This window comes from Marmota monax, unplaced genomic scaffold (genome assembly GCF_021218885.2).
Source record: "Marmota monax isolate L192 unplaced genomic scaffold, Marmota_monax_Labrador192_F-V1.1 WCK01_AAM20220418_F8-fsc00003, whole genome shotgun sequence".
NCBI lineage: Eukaryota > Metazoa > Chordata > Mammalia > Rodentia > Sciuridae > Marmota > Marmota monax.
The window spans coordinates 30,682,437-30,690,858 of NW_026694084.1; the positions used below are offsets into that span (position 1 = coordinate 30,682,437).

The 8,422-nt window shown below is 39.5% G+C and overlaps 1 long non-coding RNA gene across 1 annotated transcript; it reads left to right on the forward strand.

The window, feature by feature from the left end:
• Positions 1-868: 868 nt before the first annotated feature.
• LOC124106898 (uncharacterized) lies at positions 869-7,117 on the forward strand. Its single transcript, XR_006856223.2, has 5 exons — positions 869-2,211; positions 2,698-2,786; positions 3,567-3,725; positions 5,790-5,858; positions 6,779-7,117. It is a non-coding gene; the product is annotated as an uncharacterized LOC124106898 (long non-coding RNA).
• The last annotated feature ends 1,305 nt before the right edge of the window (positions 7,118-8,422 follow it).

An 8,422-nucleotide genomic window follows, 5' to 3' on the forward strand; every position in this document is an offset into this window, starting at 1 on the left:
CTAAAATTACAAGCCTGTCCTTTAGGGAAAATTTGTTTGAAGAGTACTTATTTGGTCTATCCTCATCCCAGCCCTCCATTTTTTAAAAACACAAATATACCTTAAACAGTTACTGGAATTCAAGTCCTATCAGGTCAGGTGGTTCCATTCCATTTCCCCCTGCAACACCCCCTCTCAGCAGGAAGTAGTCAGATATGAGACGTCGACCCCAATCCCCTAAGACTATGGAATGGACATCTGACACTAGGAATTGAAACCCAGAACTAAGGATAGTTTTTTTCATTACTGGGAGTTCATAATTGCTCATTACAGAGAATTTGGCAATAGTTAAGACTGTGGCCACATCTACCCTGTAGCCTGCTTATTTTGTAATATGTAACTAGTCAGTGACAAGATAGCTCAGGAAAATTATAATCTTTATTTTTGAGATTTATAGAATTGAAAAATCTCTCATGACTAGGTGATTAGGATCAGCTTCTGTGAGAAGGTACCCATCAGCTACCTCTATAAGCTACTCTTAAATCATCTTCTAGAAAAGAAAGGCCTTGTGACAAGAGCCCCTCTAACTTCTCTCCGAGCTGGCTTTTGGAACAGACTTGTTCCTTAACACCTTGTCTCTCAACTCAACTGGCCTGTCATGGGGCAGGTAGTCCACTAGCAACAATTCCATAGACTGTGCTCATTTCTTATAATGAAAAATGAAACATTTATCTTTTTCTTTCTGACTTGCCTTTCCAAAATTCTTACTGATTTTTCTTTTTTTCTGGCAATACATTGATTTGCGTAGATTTGCATAGACAGTCTGTCCTCCTTGTTAACAGGACAGCATTAGAAACAATGGTAAGACAATCAAAGTCTTGCCTGGGATATCTGTAGAAGGAGGATGCTTATTTAGTCAGATATGACCAGACACTTTCCAAAATAAGGCTGATTTATGGAGCCAGTGCTTACAAGCTCCTCTTGGAAAAACTGTCCTGACACCTGGCTGCACAGGGTGCCCAGACTCACAGGGGAGTCAGGAGGTGACTTCCAGGAATCTTAGGCTACCTGGGGGACCTCAAGAAGAAGGAAGGTCCTGCCAGTCAATAGGTTCTGCAGGTGAATGTGATAGGGAGCTCTGGGTTTGGCTTCTCACCCTCAAGAGGCTTTGCAAAGTGCATTTGAGATTCTTCCTGAAAACTTCCAGCAGAGCAAATGGAAGAAGATCTACATGTAAATCGCCGTTCTTGCTGCATCTCTGTGAAGAGCCAGGGCAGATGTCATGAGACCAGCTCTCTTGGGTGATCAAGAATAATCTTTCCTTAAGATTGTCTTTGATCAGAAGTGGGGAGAGACTGTAGAAGGAAATTTTGTCTTTCAGTGGGGAACTCTAGCACTGGCTCCATAAATCAGCCTTATTTTGGAAAGTGTCTGGTCATATCTGACTAAATAAGCATCCTCCTTCTACAGATATCCCAGGCAAGACTTTGATTGTCTTACCATTGTTTCTAATGCTGTCCTGTTAACAAGGAGGACAGACTGTCTATGCAAATCTATGCAAATCAATGTATTGCCAGAAAAAAAGAAAATTCAGTAAGAATTTTGGAAAGGCAAGTCAGAAAGAAAAAGATAAATGTTTCATTTTTCATTATAAGAATGAAATGTTCATTTTTCATTATTGGATTCTGGTTGCGTTCATTTGTGTTGGAGCTATTTTGAACCTCTTTGTAAACTGCATGCAACTGGTGGATATGCAAACTCTGTCTTGTCTGGTTGCCAAACTTTATATTTCATTATGAAAAATGAAGTTTGGTACTTCTCTCCAAATTTGACAGGATCTTCTCCTGTTGAATCTGTTACCAGAATTTCTATTCTTCCAGATCTGCCTATAAACTAATATACTACCTTTCATTTTTTTTCCTTTCTCATTCTTGCAGTCATTGATTCCTAACCCTAAGCCTGGGTCCTTTCTAGAACTATAGGTTGTCTTGTAGCTGTTCTTTTTTTCCCTAGAATTTGAAGAATCACCCGTAGCTTCAAGCCACAGTCTACTTCTGAGTCTAAAAGATTTATCATCCTAATGATGGTTCTCTCTCACCTTGGAAAAGCTACTGTCTGGACTACTAATAAAGTCCAGTGAATTTATCAGGTCATGCATTACTTTACTGGAGAAGTAACCAACATGGTGGATGGCATTACCAATGTATCAACGTCTTTGCTTCAAAAAACTGGGTGAGTGGTGAGGGACCAAACATACAATCTTCTATGGTTTGGGTCTAGTTCCAGTTTGTCTCCCAGAGTTTCTTGTGCTAGAGTTTTATTTCCCAGTAGGACAATGTTGAGGTGGTAGAACCTTTAATAAGTGGGGCCTAGTGGAAGGTGGGCAGGCCATGGGGGCACGAACCTAAAAAGGGATTAATGCAGGTCTCTAGGAGTGGATTGGATCTTGAAAGAATGGTGTTATGGTTTAGATGTGAAGTGTCCTTTAGAAGCTCATGTGTGAGACAATGCAAGAAAGTTCAGAGTGAAATGATTGGATTATGAGAGCCTTAACAGAATCCATGCATTAGTTTCCTAATAGGGATTAACCTGGTAACTGGAGGCTGTTAGGGTGTGGCTGAAGAGATGAGTCATGAGGATATACATTTGGAGGTATATATTTTGTATGTGGTGAGTGGAAACTCACTCTCTCTTTGCTCCCTGGTGCCATGTCCCCAGCTGCTTTCTTCTGCCACACACTTCTTCCATGATGTTCTGCCACACCTTGGGCCTAGAGGAATGGAGTCTGCCATCTAAGGATTAAGACTGTGAGTAACAAATAAACTTTTCCCCCTCTGGAATTATTCTTGTCAGTTCTTTTGGTCATAGCAACAAAAAAGCTTACTAAACAAATGGGTTGTTATAAAGCAAGTTCAGCTGTCCTGGGTCCCTCTCTTGCTTCCTTTATTACCACGTGATCTCTCCTTCTCACACATGTTCCCCTACCTTGATGCTATCAACCATGTTATGACATATGTGGAATCTCTCACCAGCACTGAGTAGATGCTAGCACCATGATCTTGGACCTCTAAAACTGTGTGCTAAATAAACCTCTTTTCTTTATATATTACCTAGCATCAGATATTTTGTTATAACAAGAGAAAATAGGCTTAGACACAAATAGATAAAGGCCAGTTCATATATAAAAATGCAACTCTGACTAAAACCTCTACAACAACACTCTGAGAAGCCCAACCTCAGCCTCTTTAGCACTGATTCTAGAATCACTCAGGACGTGATCAATAATTGTCAGGTTCTACATTTTTCATTCCCACTTCTAACTTTGGACTGACCATAGAGGACAAATACATATTCACCAATCCAGTTGTATGTTCTGCCTCTAGTTAGCCTCCCTCTAACTTCTCTATACCAAGAGCCTTCAAGTAGGCATACCACAGCCTTCCTAGTTTCCACTATTGAGCTTTGCCACCACTCTGTGTTCAAGCCCCTGACAAATACAAGAAATGGTGGGTGGTTCGTTTGTTTAGGAAGCTCTGAATAAGTAGCATTTGTTTGTGCTCATTTGAGTGACCTTCATTTATTTCCAGTTTTCTTGGAGGTTCCATCAAGATATGGTTGGCACTGCCCATCATCTCAGAGCCCAGCCATCAATCAACTGTGGGATGCCTCATGCTTTGCTGCTTCCTGCACCGTGATGTGATCAAGCAGTGCCAGTTCTGAACTCTGCTCTCTTCTTGTTAAGCATCGTGGGTGTTTATTTTGATTTTTGTCCTCTGGTTTCGTTATCAGTTCCTAGATGAGTGACATCCTTGATAGAACCAAGCCACTCTTTTCTTCCCTCTTGCTGTCATTTGTGTTACTAACTAGAGTTGTGCTGTCTGAAAGTGTGATTTGTCATGAGAAGAATCACAAGTAGGACACAGGCACAGGCCCTGCAAACCTATCGTTAGTGGCAGCCTCGCAGACAGGGGGATTTTATTTCCCAACTCACATGTCACCCTGTCATCAATTCTGCCTAAAGCCACTTGCTTCACTGTGAACAAGTGATCTCTGCCTTGCCTTTTCTGAGTGTGCCTCTAGACCAGGAGTAACGTTTTGCCTTTGCCTGGGGAGAACAACAATATATTTGTGCAGTCATGTCTCAGGGGTTCACAGAAGCCCCTTCTATTTTTTTCCCAAGCCCTCTATCAAGATTTATAAATGCCTCTTGTGATTCAGTTTTGATACCATATGTAGGTAGCCTCCTATTTTTTGTTCATTGAAAGAAGAAAAAGCCTGTAAAAATTCCATTTATTTGCTTTCAGTCCTGTTGCAAAAAGATATGCTTCAAAAGGCAAATTATAAAATTTCCAGAACAGTGTCCATTACTTGAGGCATAACTTACTTGAGGAGGGAAAATGTTCTCTTCTGATAAGTCAAAGGCTGCAAAACTTATCCTAGACTCCTTTCAAGATGGCAACTGAGAGGTCTTCCGGGTTTAACTAGGTGTTTCAGATAACAGTGCCCAGATTTCTGTGATTGCAGTGTCTCTTTATGTATGGACTTAAGTCCTCTGCAAGATCCTCTGATCTGGGAGCACAAACAGAAATAGGTCTTCCTTAACCCAAAGAAAGTTCTCTGTTATGTTCCTTCCTTAGGAATCCCTAAATGGTGTTTCCTGGATTTTATGAGTGATCTGGACATAGTCTTAGGGTTTTAACTCAGTTTCTTGAGAACTACCTAAAACCTTGTGCTTTCGTGGGAACCATAAAAAAAATAAAATAAAATCCTCTTGCTTACTAGACCCTCCACCTTGACCAGGTTGTTCAGGTCACTCTCCTCGACTTAGGGCAGTAGGTGGGGCTGCAACACCTGGTGATGCTGCTGCTGATCTGGTTCTGAGCTCTGTGCCTTTCCTCAGGGTTCCTCAAGCCACTTGGACACTACTATTGCCTGGGTACTCAGCCAGCCAATGAGCTCCTCACACCTCTCCCTCTCACAGCACTACATTTCCCTACTACACACCGAATCCTGACACTTTCCTAAAAATTAAAATGAAATAAGGCAACAATTCAGCTGTCTTAGTTTAGTTAGGGAACTTTATGTAAGTTTACTCTCATGTATTAGTGACCTCATTGAGAAACCTGGCCTGATACTGTGTTATGGACCATACCTTAAAAGTGACACTGAAGTTTATTAAGCAGGATCTGCAATGAGTAGTTTAAGAAGATGGATCTTTAGAATATAATCCTCTACCCAAAGTAAAATCAGCCCAATACTAGAGTTTATCAAATAGCTGAACACCAAAGAGTAAATACAGATGTAGGCAGCAGACATGTTTAGGGAGTAGTACTTGACTTTAGTGTGCTCTCAGGATGCAGGGTATTTCTTTCATCTGCCAGGACCCTTATAAAAATGAACAAGCTACAGAAGTTTGAGGTGCATTCCCCCCTACCTAAAGCGAAGGCTGTTAAAAAGGCTGAGTGAGGCCCCTAAGGAGAGATTCCTAAACACATTGTTCTAGGAGATATTTGTGCTGAACAAGCTCCCTTGACCAAGGTCATGATCCTGTTTAAACACTGGGAGCATAAATCCCTGGTGGGATTTTGAAAAGGAGGATTGGAACACATTTGGTTTTACTCCTCACAGAGACAGGCTCTGCCACCCTCAGAATGGCCTTCTGTGACATGAGATCATCTCCAGTGGATATGAGCTAAATTTCTTCATGCAGTCCTTTTATGTACTGAATACCAGCTCTGTCACCAATGAGTTAAAGCTAAAAATTTTCCCACAACATTTTCCTAAATCTCTTCTTTATAATTTTCTACCAGAATATTTCATCATTGGAAGATATTTAAGAGAAAAGCTGCCCTTGGTTTCATTGGAAGACACCTTATCAGGTACTCTTACAATAAATACTGTAGTAGAATTCCAGAGTCAATGCTTGGGGAAATTCAGAGTTCCATACAATTGGAAGTCTACTCCAACGGAGGGCTACAGCATGGAAAACTTAAGATTCTTAGAGGCTGTGACACAGCTGATCTTTGAAAAGAAATGCTGACCCAAGACCTTGGTAACAAACAGCTGACTCCAGACAATAGGCAGCTACTGTGAAGATGTTGGACCAAGACTCCCATCTAATTCATGCTTTGTTATTTTCTCTACTTGCTCATAATTATTCTTCTTTTCACTTTCTACAGACCCTTGGCTGTCATTCACACATAATAGCCTTTTTTTTTCTCTTTTCTCTCTTCCTTATTATAACGGTTAGGTCAGAGCATACTCATTTCATTGCCATTTTTAGATTATCCCAAACAGTTTCCAATCTTATTGTCTGCTGGACATTCCACCCATCACCTGATCCCCTTATTAAAATCCTCTGGGCAATCCCAGTCTCTCCAGTGAGACCATAGGAAGGATACTGGTGATGTTTCTACTGTACCTATGTTGAAAATTGATCCTAAGTAAATCAGCCTATCACTTTACCAGTATCTATCTCACCTAGAAAAAAGAACTAATTATTCAAATCTATTGACCAGACAGCATGTACTTCTAAATTCAAATTCAATAAACTTCTTAGTCAAATAGGCTGAATATTTTCCACTGGAATAGATTAATAGAGATCCAAATCTGTAACCCAGAGGGCTAGCAGACAATTCTACAGCGGTGCTGCTTACAACAAAAAGCTTTTATTCGCCAACCTCTTGAAATTCACTAGATTGTTGACCCTCAGGATGAGACTTCGGGGTATTTGCTTTAATTTGACTTTTTAACTTAATATTTCTCTCTCTCTCTCTGTCTCTCTCTCTTTTTATTTCAGCATACTTGTTTAAGACATCTGCACTCCAGGATTCTAAAACAACTGACCTTTGCTGTCACCTCTCACGAAGTGGCTCAATTTATTTTACAGAAACACCACCACCAAGAGCCCTAGCATGACTAGTTATTAAAACCTTCTTCATCTCACTCAGGAGATTTATGATTGTCTCTAAGTTGTTCAACAACTATTATATCCATTCATCTTGAACAAAAGGAGGACCGACAATGTTGAACTTTACCTGAGATCTGTTTCTGGGAAACAGTGAGGTTTAAGAAATATATGCCCATCATTGTACTCTAAGAAAAGACTTCAATTAAATATCCTTCTCCATAAAACTGAGATGACTCCCTGTACACTTTTTTCTTATAAGCCCAATAAGACTCATGTGTATATGTGTCTGTGGTCAATTTATATTTGACAAAGATGGCAAGATCACTCAATGGGAAAGAATGATCTTCCCAATTAAAAGGCTTCAGGACAACTGCATAGCCCTGGGCAAAATATGAAGTTGAAATTTTACTTCATAATATACAGAAAATTAACTCAAAATGAATCAGATACCTAAGTATAAGAGCTAAAACCACAAATACTGTAAATTTTTACAACTTCAGATGTTGCAATCTATTTTGAGAGATGACACAAAAATGCAAGGTGCGAAAGGAAAAAAAAATAGCTAAATTGAAGCTTCATCAGATTAAAAAAATTTGTGCTTCAAAGCATACTATCAAAATGAGAGCTTTCTTGAAACCCAGTGATAGAGGACTTGCCTAGCATGTGTGGATATGAACCCCAGAAAAAAAACGGAGAAAGAAAGAAACCAAAGAAAAAGGAAGAAGGAAAAGTGAAAAGCTAATCAATAGATGAGAGGGGTGCTTGTAAATTGTATATCTGGTAAATAATTTATATTTAGAATATATTAAAAAATCTTCCAGTGCAATAATAAAAAGATAAATAACCCAAATAAAAATCACAAATCATCTAAATAAACATTTGTAGAAGGGAGATGAAGTGGTCAATAAGAATATGAATAGATGTTTGGCATGGTTCATCATCAAGTAAATGCAAATCAGAACCACAATCAGATGCTACTTCATACCCACAAGAATGGCTACAATCAAAAGATCAGAAAAGAACAATATTGACAAAATGTGGAGAATTTGGAATCTTCACAGACATCTGGTGGAAATGTAAAATGGTGCAGGAAGTTTAGACAACAATCTACCCGTTTCCTGAAATGATTAAGCTTAGATCTTTTTATTTAACTTCCACTTCTAGCTATGTAGTCAGGAGAAATGAAAACATTTATCTGCATATAAATTTGAACACAAATGTTGATGGCAGCAATATTTATAAGAACCAAAAGGTGAGATCAACCCGAGTGTCTATCAACTGAATGGATAAGCAAAATGTGGCGTGTCCATGCAATGGAATATTGTTTGGCCATAAAAAGTAATGAAGTACTGACGCGTGTTGCGGATGGATGAACCTTGAATGCATTGTGCTAAATAAAAGATGCTGCTTTGGTTTGGATATGAGTTGTCCCCAAAGGCTCCTGTGTTAATGCAGGGATGTTCAGAGGTGAAGTGATTGAATCTTGAGAACTATAACCAAATCAGGCCAACCCAATTTGAGTGGATTGTATGA